Source organism: Brachyhypopomus gauderio, chromosome 3 (genome assembly GCF_052324685.1).
Source record: "Brachyhypopomus gauderio isolate BG-103 chromosome 3, BGAUD_0.2, whole genome shotgun sequence".
Taxonomy (NCBI): domain Eukaryota; kingdom Metazoa; phylum Chordata; class Actinopteri; order Gymnotiformes; family Hypopomidae; genus Brachyhypopomus; species Brachyhypopomus gauderio.
In genome coordinates, this window is record NC_135213.1 from 326,057 (window position 1) to 344,355 (window position 18,299).

General features: G+C 46.9%; 1 long non-coding RNA gene across 1 annotated transcript; it reads left to right on the forward strand.

The window, feature by feature from the left end:
* Positions 1-5,500: 5,500 nt before the first annotated feature.
* Positions 5,501-14,066, forward strand: LOC143509667 (uncharacterized). Its single transcript, XR_013129720.1, has 4 exons — positions 5,501-5,562; positions 6,214-6,417; positions 7,108-7,197; positions 12,651-14,066. It is a non-coding gene; the product is annotated as an uncharacterized LOC143509667 (long non-coding RNA).
* Positions 14,067-18,299: the final 4,233 nt, after the last annotated feature.

Sequence of the window (18,299 nt, forward strand, 5' to 3'; positions counted from 1 at the left end):
AAAAAGCTGTCGGAGGACACCAGAAACCTAATTGTAGGCTGGGAAGACTGAATCTGCAATAGGCAAGCAGCTTGGTGTGAAGAAATCTACTGTGGGAGCAATAATCAGAAAATGGAAGACCTACAAGACCACTACTAATCTCCCTCGATCTGGGGCTCCACGCAAGATCTCAGCCCGTGGGGTCAAAATGATCACAAGAACGGTGAGGAAAAATCCCAGAACCACAAGGGGGGATCTAGTGAATGACCTGCAGAAAGCTGGGACCAACGTTACAAAGGCTACCATCAGCAATACACTACGACGCCAGGGACTCAGATCTTGCAGTGCCAGACGTGTCCCCCTGCTTAAGCCAGGCACGTCTGAAGTTTGCTAGAGAGCATTTGGATGTTCCAGAAGAGTATTGGGAGAATGTCATATGGTCAGATGAAACCAAAGTAGAACTATTTGGTAAAAACACAACTCGTCGTGTTTGGAGGACAGTGAATGCCGAGTTGCATCCAAAGAACACCATACCAACTGTCAAGCATGGGGGTGGCAACATCATGCTTTGGGGGTGTTTCTCTGCAAAGGGACCAGGACGACTGGTCCGTGTACATGAAAGAATGAATGGGGCCATGTATTGTGAGATTTTGGGTGCAAACCTCCTTCCATCAGCAAGGGCAATGAAGATGAAACGTGAGGAGATCTGCATGGAGGAATGGTCCAACATACCAGCAACAGTGTGTGCCAACCTTGTGAAGACTTACAGAAAACGTTTGACCTCTGTCATTGCCAACAGAGGATATACAACAAAGTATTGAGATGAACTTTTGTTATTGACCAAATACTTATTTTCCACCATTATTTGCAAATAAATTCTTTAAAAGTCAGACAAAATGATTTTCTCTATTTTTTTTCACATTTTGTCTCTCATAGTTGAGGTCTACCTATGATGTCAATTACCGGCCTCTCTCATCTTTTTAAGTGGGAGAACTTGCACAATTGGTGACTGACTAAATACTTATTTTCCCCACTGTACCTCACAGCATTAAGGATATTTTTACCTATCAGAAAATCATATTTTCCCATCTCAGGCATAAGCTCTTTATTATTATTGGTCATTTTTTCAAGATCTGGGCAATATTTTTCTTCAACCCCGTTATACACAGTGGCAGCTCTCTGAATATGATCATAAAATGCATTTCTGTCTCCAAAACTAATTAAATAATTGTGAATACAAAAATGATACAAAATCTCATTTTGTGCTATACTAAATCCTGAAATTTCCCTTTGCATGAAAGCGCTCTTGTCATTTTTCATCAAAAGTGGTTTAACTAAAGAATCTTCATCAAAATCAATAAGCTTATAATAAAACATTTTAGACAGAAGTAAACTAACATTAAATTACTTTTCAATGCATTAAAAAAGAATGTATGAAAATGTAGGTGTGACGGGGTTGAGACTAGGGTAACGGGGTTGAAGATGGAACGGGGTTGAAGGGACAAACAAAGCTTAGGATGCTGGAAATCCACAGGTGGGGTAAGACAATGATGGATATGTTAGTCATGAGATTCAGCATTGTGACAAATGTTAGTGTGATGATGATCTGAATGACAATGTGTCTCCCATGTGGCTTTGAAATCAAATCAATGAGTGGTGTTCTAAGAGGCCTCATCATGTACTACTAGCTTGTTTGTTTGATCAGTTCTACATGACATTAAAAAAACATCACCATTTAGGAGTGCTGCCTTGGAGGACTTTATTGTCCCCATCCATGTCAAAGAAGGACAACAGATATAAATTACAGTTGAACTGAGTTTTATTAACCCAAATTAAAAACAATGGCAACTACAACATCTAATCTAGAAAACATTCTAAACCAAATAACTTGTGTTGACAAAGTGGAGTGTGTGTGTGTGTGTGTGTGTGTGTGTGTGTGTGTGTGTGTTTGCCTTTGTGTGTGTATTTGTGTCCTGTGTTTTCAGGCATAAGAACCAAGCCTCATCTGGTCAAATATATGTTTAAAATTAAATGATGAGAGGTGTATTAAAAGACACCTATGCCTATTACTGTACATGTAATTAAACTTGTGAACTGATAATATTGATCAAAGAGTTAATTATTTCAGTGTGTCTGTATTTTTGTATGTATGCATGTGCCTCTTGCTCCATGGACTTACCAGCCTGTAAGTCAGTTCCACATCTCTTTCAAGACCTCCACATGGCATTTTGTCACAGGCTGCGGGGGTGGAATGACTTCAAGGACATCAAGATGTGGCCAGAAGAATTGGTTTGACCCGACACGATGCATACATTTGACCTGGACATGTGTTTATGTTCAGAATGATGTCTGGATACAAATTATCATCATATCTGAGAATACACAATTTCCCAATCAGCTCTGGACTTTCCCACTGGATCTGCATTTCTGGATTCCCTCCACTGGCTGTCTGTGTCACAGCGGTTGTTATCTTCTGGCCAAAACTGAAACACTGGGTGTTGAAGCACTTGCAGATAAAGTCAAAGTCAAATTTATTTATATAGCGCTTTTCACAACACACGTTGTCACAAAGCAGCTTTACAATCGTATGGGTCCAGATCCCTAATAAGCAAGCCAAAGGCGACAGTGGCGATTAAAAACTCCCTATAGGGTGGGGATTAGGAAGAAACCTCGGGAGGACCAAGACTCAAAAGGGAATCCATCCTCCATAAAGTGTTTCCGTGTTGTGCACATGCAGCTTACATCGCGAGACATCAGTTCAGAGTAATGACCTGGTGAATTATCATGGTGCCAGGAACAATTTTTGCGTTGCTTCCTCAACATCTTGACTTTTCACAAAGAATAGTTTCACTGTACAATTCTAGTGCATCTGGGATGTCACGGCCCTTTGCCACCATCATATCAGCATATCTGCTCCCCCAACACCATCTGGTGCTCCTTTCCCGTGACTAGCCTAAAAAAAATTCAAGAACCAGCCTTGAATCCTCTTTTGTCTAGTTCTGTGGTGAAAAGGAAGAAGTTGCCTCGTTGTTTGTGCTGAATACACAGGCCGTCACTTAAAAAGTGCAGCACAGAAACTTGTGGATGTAGAGCATTAAGGTAATCCAGCACAGGATGTAGGTGTTGCCATATTGCTGGAGGGCCTTTGTGTCTACTGTGGGAGATGGTGCAAAAGCACACAGGCTCTGGGTGTCTGCCAACATACAACACACCCGTATGAAGGGTGGCCTGTTGATGTGTGCTGTTGTCCAAAAGACTTGAGTGATGTGACTTCTTGATGTACATGCTCATACGGATCATACCATTGTTTTTGTGGAGGAGATTCATTTGTGTTATGGGGTTGAGGGGTTACTCAGGTACAGAACTAAATTATAATTTTAATGAACGATTATCAATTAATTTTGAAAAAATATCACAAACAATTAAACACAGATAGTTGTTTAGGTTGATATCAAAATATACGGACTTTTTAATAGTTGTATTTGGTATGTACTTTCATTGAAGGCCATGAGGGACATGACAAAATAGGGGGTGTCAGCAAGATAAATAAATAAATAAAGTTCTCATAAAAAGATCAAATAAAAAAATGTAACTGTACTAAAGGAGTACTTCAATGTATGTGAAAAGCTGTTAATATGCTGGGGGTATAAAGGAAGAGACTTGTGGGTGTAGGGGCATGGGTGTTCTTCCTCTTCTCTTTTTCTTCTTCACTGGGTCTTGAGGCTGTTCTTTCTTTGCACTATGAGGCACCCTGCACCTGTATGTATTGCTGTTTCCACTGGGTATATTATCTTGTTTTACTTTAGTTGTTCTTTTGTTTAGTATTTTGTTGGTTGCTTAATAAATCTAGTTAACTGTGTAACCACAGTCTCCCTTGGTTATAGCTATAGTGGTCAAGATGAACTTATAATTAGTATCAGATAAAGGTAAATGTATGCTAACCAATTCCCTATAAAGTATCCCATCTGCTGTGTATGTTTAGGATAAACCTCTGAAAAAGCAGGGTATTATTTATAGGAACTTTATAAAGTTGGTTAGATATATTTTATAACCTTTAGAACAGTGCTTAATTTGCACACAAAACACAACGGTTAGGCGCACAAATGTCAAAATAACAAGCCAATTTGTTTATATAAATTACTTTTAAATGATTTACGTGTGTTTTATAAGTGTTTTAAGTGCAGAATCGTGTCTTACCTTATTAGTTGTTTAGTATATAGCTTGGGACTCAACCACACTCACACCTGCCCCAATAACATTTCCACTGCTGCTGCCTTCATTTGCTTCAAGTCTCGGTTGTTTAGTAGTACAATCAGATGCTTCTTTTGTAAAAAAGGAAAGCAAGTTTGATGTCTTTTCGACATATTGATTGCTGTTATTTTGACAAATTGGTGCCTTTGTCTGATATCTACATAACACAAAATATTTCCCATCAACCATTTCAATTTTTTATTGTAAAATGTAATAAATAATTTTATTTTTTAATTAATGACCCACATAAACCGTAAAACTGATTTGCAATTTATTTGTGTTGCTTTATTATATTTTTGTGTATAATAATAAAAATGCCAATGACTTTGGACTAGGGCCGTGTGAAGGGTGGGCAGATGTTTTATGGGGGAGACGCAGAAAGGCATCGCTAAAAGGGAGAGCTCTTATGTGATTTAGGAAGCCTGAATGTGGATCTTGTGTTTAAAAAATTTCTTTCTTCAATTAATTGATTCAATGCAGACAGAATCAATTTCTTCATAACTTATAATTAGTAGGCTTGAAAATTACCGGATCGAGGCAGACAGTTCCCGGAACGCACTCTTCAAAATGAAAGAGTTCCCAGATCCTGTTCCGGCAGGATCTGGCTCAAATTAAGCCCTGCTTTAGATGCTTTAGATCAGGGGTGCTCATTACGTCGATCGCGATCGACCGGTCGATCGCGAAGGAAGTGTCGGTCGATCGCGAAGGAATGTGCGTAGATCGCGTCACATAAAATAGTAGTAGATGAATCGCACATTTGCACTGACGGTTGTATTTTGACTGACATTCACGGTAGCCAATTTGCAATCCACTCAACAAATTACGTTCGCAACCCCCCCCCCCCCCCCCCCCCCCCGCTCAACAAATTACGTTCGCCGCCACCCCGGTAGATCTTTCTGACTTGGTCATCTTATAAGTAGCTCGCAAGCTGAAAACTGTGGGCACCCCTGCTTTAGATACTTTAGATACTAGCGTGGCAAAAACGTATTACGTCAGACATGGATTGTGCAAGTTCTCCTACTTAGAAAGATGTGAGAGGTCTGTAATTTTCATCATAGGTAACATCAACTATGAGAGACAAAATAAGAAAAAAAATCCAGGAAATCTCATGTTAATCCCTCCTCTGCACCTATTTCTGTGCTCGGTTGTAGCAAGCAGGTAGGGTAGATAAACATCATATCTAAAACTCCAACAGGTAATTCCAGTTAGTATTCTGGTGTACCAGATTGGAGATCACAGTGGGAATAGGAGGTTAGTGTAGCAGTGCTTGGATGGATGTAGTTGTGTGATCCATGACAGAATCATAGCTAACTTCAAGTTATAATTTTGAGGGTCAGAGTTTCTAAATTTTATAATATAAATATATATTAATACTAATATAAACTTAAATTTTATCAAACAGTTATACAAAATAATTGTCAAGGGTAGCCTATAGAAGTAAAAATGTTCAATGTTTCTGTAAGTCTTTTTCACAGGGGTTGTACCTGAAAACAGTTTGTTACAAGTGAATTTGTTTCTGTGTTCAGTTTTCTGTCCACTGTGAAACAAATTGATTATATTCATGTGTGATTCATGTTTATCATGTCCATGCAGACACTATAACACAAGTCTGTGTGAAAAGTACTGCTTGCACTGCTAAGTAATCACTATGACTATACTGAAGGTGTATTTCTGTAAGACTGTAAGAAGTTTTCTGTGCAGCAGCAGAGTTAGAGATAATATTGCTTATCCGTTTCTATGCACCCAAGGTTGAATCGAAGGGAAACTGATAACTGCTCCTGGGAAGCAGGCATCCTTAGTTTTTTCTTCACACACACTTTAACTATAAAGAATCTGGACTGAGAGAGACAGTTCAGAGTTACTGTTTGAAGCACAGGCTTCACATCATATTTTTATACTTTTATATTTTGTAACTCTCTTATTAATAAATACTGCTTAATATATTATAAGACCTCAACTTCTGTGCCATCAATTCCACCACAGAATTTGGCGGGATGAGCGAGGATCGTAGTGGAGGAATGAACTGAAGCTCACTGAGGACACTCCTCAGTCTGGGACTTAGCTGGACAACGGGAACCCCACAAGCTAAAGGGAAAGTACCGCCAGGGTGCAGCTGAAAGTTCTGACCTCGCTGACAACTCCCGCCTCATCTGACGAACAAAAAGAACATGGTGTTGGCATGCAATCGTAAGTAAATAAAAAAAACTTATTTGTAGTTTTCCACGGAATAGGCATCCCTGCCTGCATTGAAATAGGAAAGGAATATTACTCTGGGAGTAATAAAGGGCCTATCAAGAGAATAGACCCATTTAGACACCTAACTAGAGAAAAGGCCGTTATTGCAGACGAACATTAACATATTAAGAATACGGGTTGATTCAGTGCGAGGCTATAGGAGGGACCTATTCACGGCCATTGTTGGAACTAAATTGAGATCCAATATATGTTAAGCAGTAAATAAGTGTATTTTGATAGCAATTTGTATTTTTGATAGCAATTTGTATTTTGATCATTTAAAAGATGGATTTAATTAACAGCAAAAAATGTGACTTTGATGTCATCCAACATCCCAATAGCCTGTTTGAACAGATTAATAGACTTTATGGTACCGACTGCTGCAAACATGTTCTATACTGGATAGAAAATTGTGGGTTTGCACCAAGTGGCTCATTGAGGGTGGTGTATTTAGGGAAGATGATACAGAGGGTTCAAGAGAGACCTCAAAAGGATAATAAAGCATACAAATATTTTGATGACAATAAGGAAGATATGTTGCACAAAGCTAAGTGTTGGTTAGAGGAGGCTCAAAAGAGAGCTAATGTGCAAAAGAAGGTTAGGCAGGTAGGGCATGGAGAAAATACTAATAAAGTGCCCCAGTGTGTCTCCTTAGCTGATCCTGACCTCGATGCCGCCCTGACAAGACGTCACCCACCAGCTGTTGACGAACAACCAGCTGGAGCACCCAAGGTAGAGGGAGCTGCTGCAGCTGCACCACTCCCAGACCCGCCTCACAACAGATACCCACCACCATATGCTGACACCAGAGCTGCCTTAGAACAGCGTTTCTCAACCGGCACCCTGGGGTGCCGTCTGTCTTAATCGGGGGTGCCGTCAAAATATTCTGATGTGAAATAAAAAACTATAGTTTTAAAAATTGAAGTTATTATACGCTTTAAAAATCATTAAAATTTATTTCATATGACCAGATCTCTCAAGTTTGGTGGGCGTGAGCTTTTTTCAGGCGGGGGGGATTGGTTTCTGTCGCGATGGTTAGTGTAGCGGCTGTGTGTGTGTGGTTGGGTAGCGGGCTGGCTAAAGTCTACCAAGAAACAGCGCAATCTATATTCAGATTGGTTTAACCTGTTATAATATACAACCGATGGATTGGCTGAATATGCTGCGGTGTGCGGCGATTATCTCTGCGGCAGAGAGTATGTTTTCAGGGTTGCCAACGCTCACGCATTGAGCATGAGACACACGCATTTGACTGTTTTCACACGCTCTCACGGCACACTTCCGATGTCTCACATCCGAAAAAAAAATCTTGTTTATTTATCTGATCCATATCTATGATTCAATGAGTTACTAGTTCGCTCTGGCGCCAACCACCCGCGATCGATAGATTGCGATATAACACTTAATTTGTGTCCATTTTACGTTCACCCCCCCCCCCCCCCCCCCCGTCAACAACTTACGCCCCCCCCCCCCCTCCCAAGCCTGTGTTTTTAACGCATTGTAAACTGGGGTGCCTTAAAATTTTGCATGCATATAAAGGGTGCCACAACTGAAAAAAGATTGAGAAACACTGCCCTAGAAAATGCACAATGACGTAACTGTAAGAAGACCTGTCCCCCGTACTCTCCCCTGTCGGTGAGCACACCAGGCTTCAAACCTCAGTGAAGGGAGGAGGACTTATGACAGCACCAGGCCCTCACACTGGATCAGGGTATGAGATGGTGCCCGTTGGCAATCAGACAGCCGACCAGATGATGATAACCAAGCCCGAACCAATGGTCACCCAGTTCCTGATGGTAGAAGTCTGGACCGGAATCATCATGGTGCACCGACACTGGACGGCTGACATCTGTCACGTAGGGCAACGGCCCCTCTCGTAGCTGTCACTCTGGGTTCCCTCATGTCCGTGTTCCCTGCCTGTTTGTCCCGCCCTGCTCGTTTATATTTGATTCCTCGTTTGTTACCACGCCCCTGTGTCATTGTCATCACCTGTCCCTAGTTTGGTTCTAGGTATATAAGTCCCGTCATTCCCCAGTCGTGTCATCCGTGATTTTGTCTATCTAGTTTGGTTGTCTGCTTTCGTGTTGCCGTGTTCATCCAGTTACCCTGTCTGTAAGTACGTCTAGTTTGCTGCCCAGTCACCTTGTGTTATCTGTTGGTTTCGTTATTCTGCGTTTTACCCGTGTTTTGTTTTCCCAGTATCCAGTTATGTCGCTCAGTGTTTCTTGTTCTGACTCCCTCGATGATTTGACCCATGCATTCCTTCTCGACCCTGATTTTGGTATTCCCTTTATTAAATCTCGCTCTTCTCAGCACTTGTGTCCGTCCTCTCGCTCCGTGGCGCGAGCCACGTTACATAATCACGGATCCAACCAGGACACAGCGAGAGAGCGAGACTCCGGTGAGTTTAGTCGCTGTAACGAGTTGTTGGCTGCTTCCGTGCAGTTTAACTCTTATGTGTTACAGCGCGAACGAGCCGGAGACAGGAATACCCCTGGCGCTGTGGGAACAAGGAAGTCTCGTCGCTCACAGAAGAAAGTGCAGTCACTTTTAACTGGCTTTCGCGACGAGACTCCTATTGAGCGCTACGTGTCTGCCCGGCTTGGCGAACACCACAGGCGTGAGCAACCTGTGGTGCAAGCAGCGGGCAGACGGAATGAGCGCACAGACGAGCGTTGGCTTAACCCTCGGTTTGCTCTCGGTGGCCACTGCGAGCTCCCGACGCCTCGGAGGAGGCGGAGCCGTCGCAGAGAGAGCAACCGAGAGGCTTCTGTGTCTGTGTGTTCTTCCAGGCTCGCCCAGGACCCCAGTGACGCAGACCTCCCTCCGATGATCCCGGAAGCCGCTCCCCTAAGGCTCCCAAATAATTTTTTGGGGGGGAGTACTAGCCACTCACCCCAGGAGTGGCCGGCTCGGAACCCGGAGGACGTCAGCGCGGAGGACACGCCCCCCGATGACGTCAGTATGGCGGACACGCCCCCCGAGGACGTCAGTGCGGCGGACACGCCCCCCGAGGACGTCAGTGCGGCGGACACGCCCCCCGAGGACGTCAGTGCGGCGGACACGCCCCCCGAGGACGTCAGTGCGGCGACTCCGCCCCCCGAGGACGTCAGTGCGGCGACTCCGCCCCCCGAGGACGTCAGTGCGGCGACTCCGCCCCCCCGAGGACGTCAGTGCGGCGACACCGCCCCCCGAGGACGTCATGTCACGTCTGCGGCCTGTTCCCCGCGATCCCGAGGAGGTCGTCCACGCCGGTTCCAGTTCCCGCTGCCCGTCGGCAGTCCGCGCCGGTTCCAGTTCCCGCTGCCCGTCGGCAGTCCGCGCCGGTTCCAGTTCCCGCTGCCCGTCGGCAGTCCGCGCCGGTTCCTGTCCCTGCGACCCAGGAGAGGTCGTCCACGCCGGTTCCTGTCCCTGCGACCCAGGAGAGGTCGTCCACGCCGGTTCCTGTCCCTGCGACCCAGGAGAGGTCGTCCACGCCGGTTCCTGTCCCTGCGACCCAGGAGAGGTCGTCCACGCCGGCTCCTGTTCCCGCTGCCCGCCAGCGGACCCTGCCTGTTCCCGCTGCCCGCCAGCGGACCCTGCCTGTTCCCGCTGCCCGCCAGCGGACCCTGCCTGTTCTCGCTGCCCGCCAGCCTACCCTGCCTGTTCCCGCTGCCCGTCTGCCGGCTCCTGTGCCCGCTGCCCGCCGCCCGGCCGCGCCTGTGTCCCCAGAGACTGTGCTGCCCTCTATTGGGCCTGGACTCTTTGTGCCCCCTGCTCTGCCATGTGCCCCTGTCTCTTTGCCCATGTTCCCCTTGCTCCCATGTTCTGTCCCTGGTTTTGTGTTGGTCCCAGTCCCTGTGTGTGTGCCTGTTCGTGTCCTTGTGCCCGTCCCTGTGTCTGGTTCCAGTGGTGTCCTCTCTGTCCCGGTTCCCGTGTCTGTTCCCCAGATTGTGACCCACTTTGTTCCTGTCCCAGTCTCGGTTGTACAAGCCGTGTTTGCCTCAGTGTGTGCCTCTGCCCTGTCCCCTGGCCCCACTCCCGTGTCTGTCCCCAGTCCAGTACTGTCCGGCCCTGCTCCTGCTCCTGTCCGGCCTCCCTGTGTCCCATGTCGTACCACGTCCCTGTCCAGCTCTTGGCCTGTCTCCCTGTCTCCAGTCCCTGCCGTGTCCCAGGTCCCTCGTCCTGTTTTGTCTGGTCCTGTCCCTCCGGTCTGTCCTGTGTCCGCTGTCCCTGTCCTGTCTGCCCTTGCGTGCCCCGGAGTGGCACGCTTTGAGGGGGGGTTATGTCACATAGGGCAACGCCCCCTCTCGTAGCTGTCACTCTGGGTTCCCTCATGTCCGTGTTCCCTGCCTGTTTGTCCCGCCCTGCTCGTTTATATTTGATTCCTCGTTTGTTACCACGCCCCTGTGTCATTGTCATCACCTGTCCCTAGTTTGGTTCTATGTATATAAGTCCCGTCATTCCCCAGTCGTGTCATCCGTGATTTTGTCTATCTAGTTTGGTTGTCTGCTTTCGTGTTGCCGTGTTCATCCAGTTACCCTGTCTGTAAGTACGTCTAGTTTGCTGCCCAGTCACCTTGTGTTATCTGTTGGTTTCGTTATTCTGCGTTTTACCCGTGTTTTGTTTTCCCAGTATCCAGTTATGTCGCTCAGTGTTTCTTGTTCTGACTCCCTCGATGATTTGACCCATGCATTCCTTCTCGACCCTGATTTTGGTATTCCCTTTATTAAATCTCGCTCTTCTCAGCACTTGTGTCCGTCCTCTCGCTCCGTGGCGCGAGCCACGTTACAACATCATGAAAGCAGCCGAGGGTATGGGCAAACCATCTGACAGGAGGAAGGTGTTTTGGAGAAGAACTTGTGGCTTTTCTTCGGTCCTGTAAACTAGGGTGACCAGACGTCTACTTTTGAGATCTAAAAAAATGTCCAGGGGGAATTTCAAAATCGTCCGGAATTTTGTTCGACTGCCTCAATCATAATACATGTACAGTGCGTTGTGATTAGAATTGTCACTCCACTCCATTCCAGGTTTCTCTGTATTGCAAATTAGTCATGCCCTTCTCCTCAAATCTATCTACTTCACATTGTGTGTGTGTGTGTGTGTGTGTGTGAAGAAGAAAGCATGGGCCTGCCAGCAATACTCCCGAGTGTTTACAAGCGAAAGCACGTTTGTTCCCCCAGACAGCCAGTGGTTCAGTGTAGTGGATCTTGCCAATGTATTTTTTTAAGTATTCCAGTTCATCCAGATAGCCAATTTTGGTTTGCCTTTTACATCAAAGAAAAAAAACATACACATTCACTAGATTATGTCAAGGTTACTGTGAATCACCCACCATTTACAATGCTGCACTACGTACATTAAAACTTCCAGAGGGAACAGCTTTAATAAATGGATGAGGACTCAGACGTGGTTAAATGATTAATTTATTACAAAAATATAAATATATATAAATAGGACAAAGACAGATACAAGACAGACACAGACAACTCTGAAGGCAGGGGGGCACTCCCCCTGCTTATATACAATCTTAATCACAATTCAGCAGTTCTAACAGCAGGTTATCTTTAGCGCAGCCAAAACATAGGCGCCCAGCAGGCTACTTTGTCTCACATGTGTGTATCTCCTAATATGGACTTCCCTAGAGTTAGCGGAAGCAACTGATGTATCAGTTGAACACAGAGAAAGCTAAATGACCCAAGTATAGTAGCCTAGTGACTACCAGTTAACAGAGTGTTCTTACCCTCAGTACTCTCCCTGACCTGGGTCACATATAGCCCCCATTCGCCCCCCCGTGGCGCCGGCCCTGCATATAGCACACATGCATAATATGAACTAAACATGGTTACACTGAATCACACTACTTCATTATTGTAGTCCTTCTGCTTAATCAGAATGGACATGTCCTAAATCATAAAGTTCATAATGATCTCTTATAATAACTAAACATGATCTAATCAATGATGATTAGTCAATAATCAATAATTTCTGTCACAGGTCACAGCTATCTGCCATAAATGGACCGCGGAAAAATATAGTTGAATACCCCTGTCCTAGGACATGTTATCTCACAACAGTCACATGCATCTCATCTGAGGAAAGAGTGAAGGCCATTGCAAAGCTTCCCAATCCACGAACTAAGAAAGAACTGTTATCATTTCTTGGCATGTTCTCATATTGTCGCACCTTTATTCTCTCCTACACAGAGAGCGAGGGGCCCCTCAGGGAACTGAATCCCACCAAAGGATCCAGCACTTCGATGATTGAGTGGACTGCTCAACATGCCAAATGTCATTGTGAAAAGATGTATGACCCTCAAGCCATCCACCTTAGTCCCAACAGAGGAGGATAGAGACCCACATGACTGTCAGGCCATGCTTAACATCATCTACAGCCCGAGGGCGGATCTGAAAGAGGATCCTATCTCAAATGCTTGAATGCTTTGTTGATGGCTCAGCAAGCAGAGATAAAACAGGAACAAACAGAGCAGCATTTGCTGTTGTAACAGCACATGAGGTGCTCGATACAGCAGCCCTCCACTCAAACTATTTAGCTCAGGCAGCTGAGTTAGATCTGTGCACAGAAATCCATTAGAAGAGACACCAACTTAATTCCAGCCCCATCAAGACACCCACCAGCAACAGAACCATTTCAACATTGGCAAATAGACTTTGTGGAAGTAACACCATCTGAAGGAAATAAGTTCCTTCTAGTATGTGTTTGCATGTTCAGTAAGTGGGTGAAAGGTTTTCCAACAGGGAAACAGGACAGTGATGCGGATTCTAAGGTGTTCCTGGGAGAGATCATTCCCCGGTGGGGTCTGCCACAGAGAATTTCCAATGATAACGGGACACCCTTTTCCACACAGGACTTCAAAATCTAACTAAATACCTAGGCATAGACATGCCCAAGCATTGCAGCTACCACCCTGCCAGTGCAGGCGCAGTGCAAAGAGACAATGGCACAATAAAATCAGGTCTTGCCAGGAAACAGGGATGTCCTGGACAAAATGTTTGCCATTAGTGTTGTGGCAGTGTAGGATCAGACCAGAAGCTTAGACAGGGCTGTCAGCGTTTGAAATTGTCTTTGGCAGAACTCCCAACACAGGTCTTGGACCCCCAGAGCTGGAGAACCGCCTGTTGAATGAACCACTAATTCAATACTGTGTGTCTTTGTACAAGTCAGTCAAAGTCAAAGTCAAATTTATTTATATAGCGCTTTTTACAACACATGTTGTCACAAAGCAGCTTTAAAATCGTATGGGTCCAGATCCCTAATGAGCAAGCCAAAGGCAACAGTGGCAAGGAAAAACTCCCTATGATGGTGGGGATTAGGAAGAAACCTCGGGAGGACCAAGACTCAAAAGGGAACCCATCCTCCATTGGGCGACCTGTTAGCACAAGTCTGTATTTGTGGACAAAAGGTGGTTCTACAGTAATAGTTAAAGTTCTTGTTCCCTGGCCAAGTAGTCACAGTCCCTTCAGTGCAGATGGTGAGCCTCAAGCAGGGTTAATTTTGACAGCATTTTCTGATTTAGTTTTAGTCTTAGTGTTTTGACTAAAATGTCATTTAGTTTTAGTCATAATTTAGTCCTTGGAGTTGTTTTTAGTCTTAGTCTAGTTTTAGTTGACTAATTATCATTAGAATTTAGTCGACTAATTATCAAAAGAATTTAGTTGACAAATATAAATGGTCTAATAGTCATTATATACACTTGCACAAAATTAAACATTTTTATTAACCAGTTACGGAATATTATTGTTTGTATGTGCAATATATCCAAAAACAAATTTCCAAACAACTTTATTGACCTGAACTTATAGTTATTGAGCATAACAATAACAAAACATTGATGACCAGTTGGCCCGCTCTACCTGAAAAACATATGGAGTTTGATATGCACAATACATATTACATTCTATATAAAACTGGGTGCCGTAAAAACAGCAATGCCATAGCCTGCAGATGACATTTCATTTGTTGTATTTTTCCCGACATCATCGTCCCACATGGTTTACACACCGTCTTGTTTTTCTCAAAATAAAAGGAGAAATGTGTCCATATATCGCCGCTCATCTTTCTCCCTGCTGACATTGTCGAGTTAACTTCGAGTTTAATTTCATGAGTGACCACAGTTTACAGGCTGGTATGGTCTTCCCAGGTTCTGTGCGATGTGAAGACGTTAGTACTGGGTTGGTCCCGCCTCTCTGTGTACGCTAAAGTAGTTATGGTTGGATCTCTTCTTAATTTATCCCTACCTTTCACTAAACTAAATCAGGTCTGATTAGATGTCGTCGCTGGCCAATTTTCATCTCGTTTTTATTTGTTGACGAAAATGTCCATTAATTTCGTCATCGTTTTTATCCCTTCGTATAGTTTTTATTTAGTTATTGTCTCGTTTTCATCATGAAAAAAAGGTTCGTTGACGAAAACTATGACGAAAATTATTCGTCAACGAAATTAACACTGGCCTCAAGTAGGACCTAGCATCAGCACATCCTCTTGCAGCAATGGCACATCCAACACCGGGCATCAGTACATCCACTGGCAAGCCAGACCATCTCCCAGGTGCTTGTAGGTGCTTGCATGCAATCGTCTTATGTAGAAGCATGCAAAAAGATAGACAATACAGATTGAGTGTGTGGACATCAATTTAAACCACCATTGATTTAAACGTACATAGTCTCTCTGTACTGAGTCTAAGCAGGTGAAAGCAATGATGTTAGAGCCAGCAGACCATCTGCTACACTCCTTTGTTCCCGGTGACTGGGTTGCAGAAACAGATGATTCCTAAAGCTTTCTGAAAGAATTATGTGGTTGAAATTCTGTAACCCGTAAATGGTAAGCACAATAAAAGTCAGAAGCAGTTGGGTAAGATTGTAAAGTAAGATAAATTTATTAAGCAAGTATGGATCAATCCAGAGTTCTCATTTTACATACACTCAACGCCTGCAAAAGAGAGCTAATTGTCACGTAGGGCAACGCCCCCTCTCGTAGCTGCCACTCTGGGTTCCCTTATGTCCGTGTTCCCTGCCTGTTCATCCCGCCCAGCTCGTTTGTCTTCGTGATTCCTCGTTTGTTACCACGCCCCTGTATTATCGTTCACACCTGTCCCTCGTTTTCTGTCCCATGTATATAAACCCCTGAGTCTCCCTTGTCCTTTGTCTGGTGTTTTGATATATTTTGGATGTTTAGCTGTTTCTGTGTTTATCGCTATACCTGACCGTTTATTTGTTCCCGTCTTTTGGTTTCCTGCTTGTTACTCGTGTTCCCCTGTTTTAGTTATGCCCGTATACGCCTGTTTTACTGACTGCCCTCCCGTTATCGACCCGGACTGGCTAAGTGACGACGAGTATGATATTCCCTTTAATAAATCTCGCTCTTCTCAGCGATTGTGTCCGTCTCCTCGCTCCGTGGCGCAAGCCACGTTACATAACACCAGACCTAACAAGGACACAGCGAGAGAGCGAGACTCTGGTAAGTTCAACCGCTGTAATGAGATGTTGACTGGTTTAATTCGGTTCGACTCTCCGGTATTACAGCGCGAACAAACCAGAGACAGGAATTCCCCTTGCGCTGTGGGTACAGGGGAGTCTCGTCGCCGTAAAAACAAAGCGAAATCACTTTCGGTTTCTGGCTTTAGCGACGAGCTCCCTGATAAGCGCTACGTGTCTGCCCGACTCGACACACGCTACAGGGAGGAGCAACCTGTAGCGCGAGATTCGGGTAGACGGAAGGAATGTGCAGACGAGCGTTGGCTTGGCTCTCGGTTGGCTTTCAAAAGCCATTGTGAACTCCCGATGCCTCCGTCGAGGCGGAGTCACAATGAAAGCCACCGAGAAGCAGTTGTGTCTGTATGTTCTTCCAGGCGCAGACCAGACCGGGGAAGGAGGAAGACCACGCCCCCGGTTCAGAGCCCCGCTGCCACAACGCATGAGGTCGTCGCCTGCCCTGAGGAGCTCCTCCCTCCTTCAATCCTGCCGTCCTCTCCCCTAGAGACGCCCAAGAATTTTTTGGGGGGGAGTAGTGGTCACTCAAACCAGGAGTGGCCGGCTCGGACCCCCGGTGACGTCAGTATGGCGGTCACGCCCCCCGATGACGTCAGTATGGCGGTCACGCCCCCCGATGACGTCAGTATGGCGGTCACGCCCCCCGATGACGTCAGTGCGGCGACTCCGCCCCCCGAGGACGTCAGTGCGGCGACTCCGCCCCCCGAGGACGTCAGTGCGGCGACTCCGCCCCCCGAGGACGTCAGTGCGGCGACTCCGCCCCCCGAGGACGTCAGTGCGGCGACTCCGCCCCCCGAGGACGTCAGTGCGGCGACTCCGCCCCCCGGTGACGTCGGCCCGATGGTGGTTCCGCCCCCCGAGGACGTCGGCCCGATGGTGGTTCCGCCCCCCGAGGACGTCGGCCCGATGGTGGTTCCGCCCCCCGAGGACGTCGGCCCGATGGTGGTTCCGCCCCCCGAGGACGTCTCACCCACGCCGGTTCCTGTCTCCGCGACCCAGGAGGGGTCGTCCTTGCCGGCTCCTGTTCCCGCTGCCTGCCTGCCGGCTCCTGTTCCCGCTGCCTGCCTGCCGGCTCCTGTTCCCGCTGCCTGCCTGCCGGCTCCTGTTCCCGCTGCCCGCCAGCGGACCCCGCCTGTTCCTGCTGCCCGCCAGCGGACCCCGCCTGTCCCCGCTGCCCGCCAGCGGACCCCGCCTGTCCCCGCTGCCCGCCAGCGGACCCCGCCTGTTCCCGCTGCACGCCAGCGGTCCCCGCCTGTTGCCCTTGAGACTGTGCTGCCCCCTGTTGGGCATGGACTTCGTGTTCCCCCTGCTCCGCCCTGTGCCTCCTATGTTCCGTTGCCCGTGTTCCCCTTGCTCCCTGGTCCTGTCCCTGGTTTTGTTTTGGTCCCTGTCCCCGTGGTTGTGTCTGTCAAGGTCTGTGTTCCTGTTCCCGTGTCTGTTTCCTGTGGTGTCGTCTCTGTCCCCGTCCCCATGTCTGTTCCCCAAGTTGTCACCCACCTTGTGCCTGTGCCCGTCTCTGTTGTTCATGCTGTCTTTGCCTCCGTGTTCTCCTCTGCCCTGTCCCCTGGCCCGACTCCCGTGTCTGTCCCCGGTCCTGTCCTGTCCAGTCCTGCTCCTGTGCCTCGCCATGGCCCTGTCCTGCCCCCCTGTGTCCCGTATCGTGCCGTGTCCCGGCCCAGCTCCTGGCCAGTCTCCATGTCCCCTGTCTTTGTCCCTGCCATGCCCCAGGTCCCATGTCCTGTTCTGCCCGGTCCTGTCCCTCTGGTCTGTCCTGTGTCTTCTGTTCCTGTCCCTCGCCGTGTGCCGTAGTTCCCTGTCCTGGTCAGTGTCCCTGTCCTGTCTGCCCTTGAGGGGGGTTATGTCACGTAGGGCAACGCCCCCTCTCGTAGCTGCCACTCTGGGTTCCCTTATGTCCGTGTTCCCTGCCTGTTCATCCCGCCCAGCTCGTTTGTCTTCGTGATTCCTCGTTTGTTACCACGCCCCTGTATTATCGTTCACACCTGTCCCTCGTTTTCTGTCCCATGTATATAAACCCCTGAGTCTCCCTTGTCCTTTGTCTGGTGTTTTTATATATTTTGGATGTTTAGCTGTTTCTGTGTTTATCGCTATACCTGACCGTTTATTTGTTCCCGTCTTTTGGTTTCCTGCTTGTTACTCGTGTTCCCCTGTTTTAGTTATGCCCGTATACGCCTGTTTTACTGACTGCCCTCCCGTTATCGACCCGGACTGGCTAAGTGACGACGAGTATGGTATTCCCTTTAATAAATCTCGCTCTTCTCAGCGATTGTGTCCGTCTCCTCGCTCCGTGGCGCAAGCCACGTTACACTAATTTCCCTCTCCGAGCTC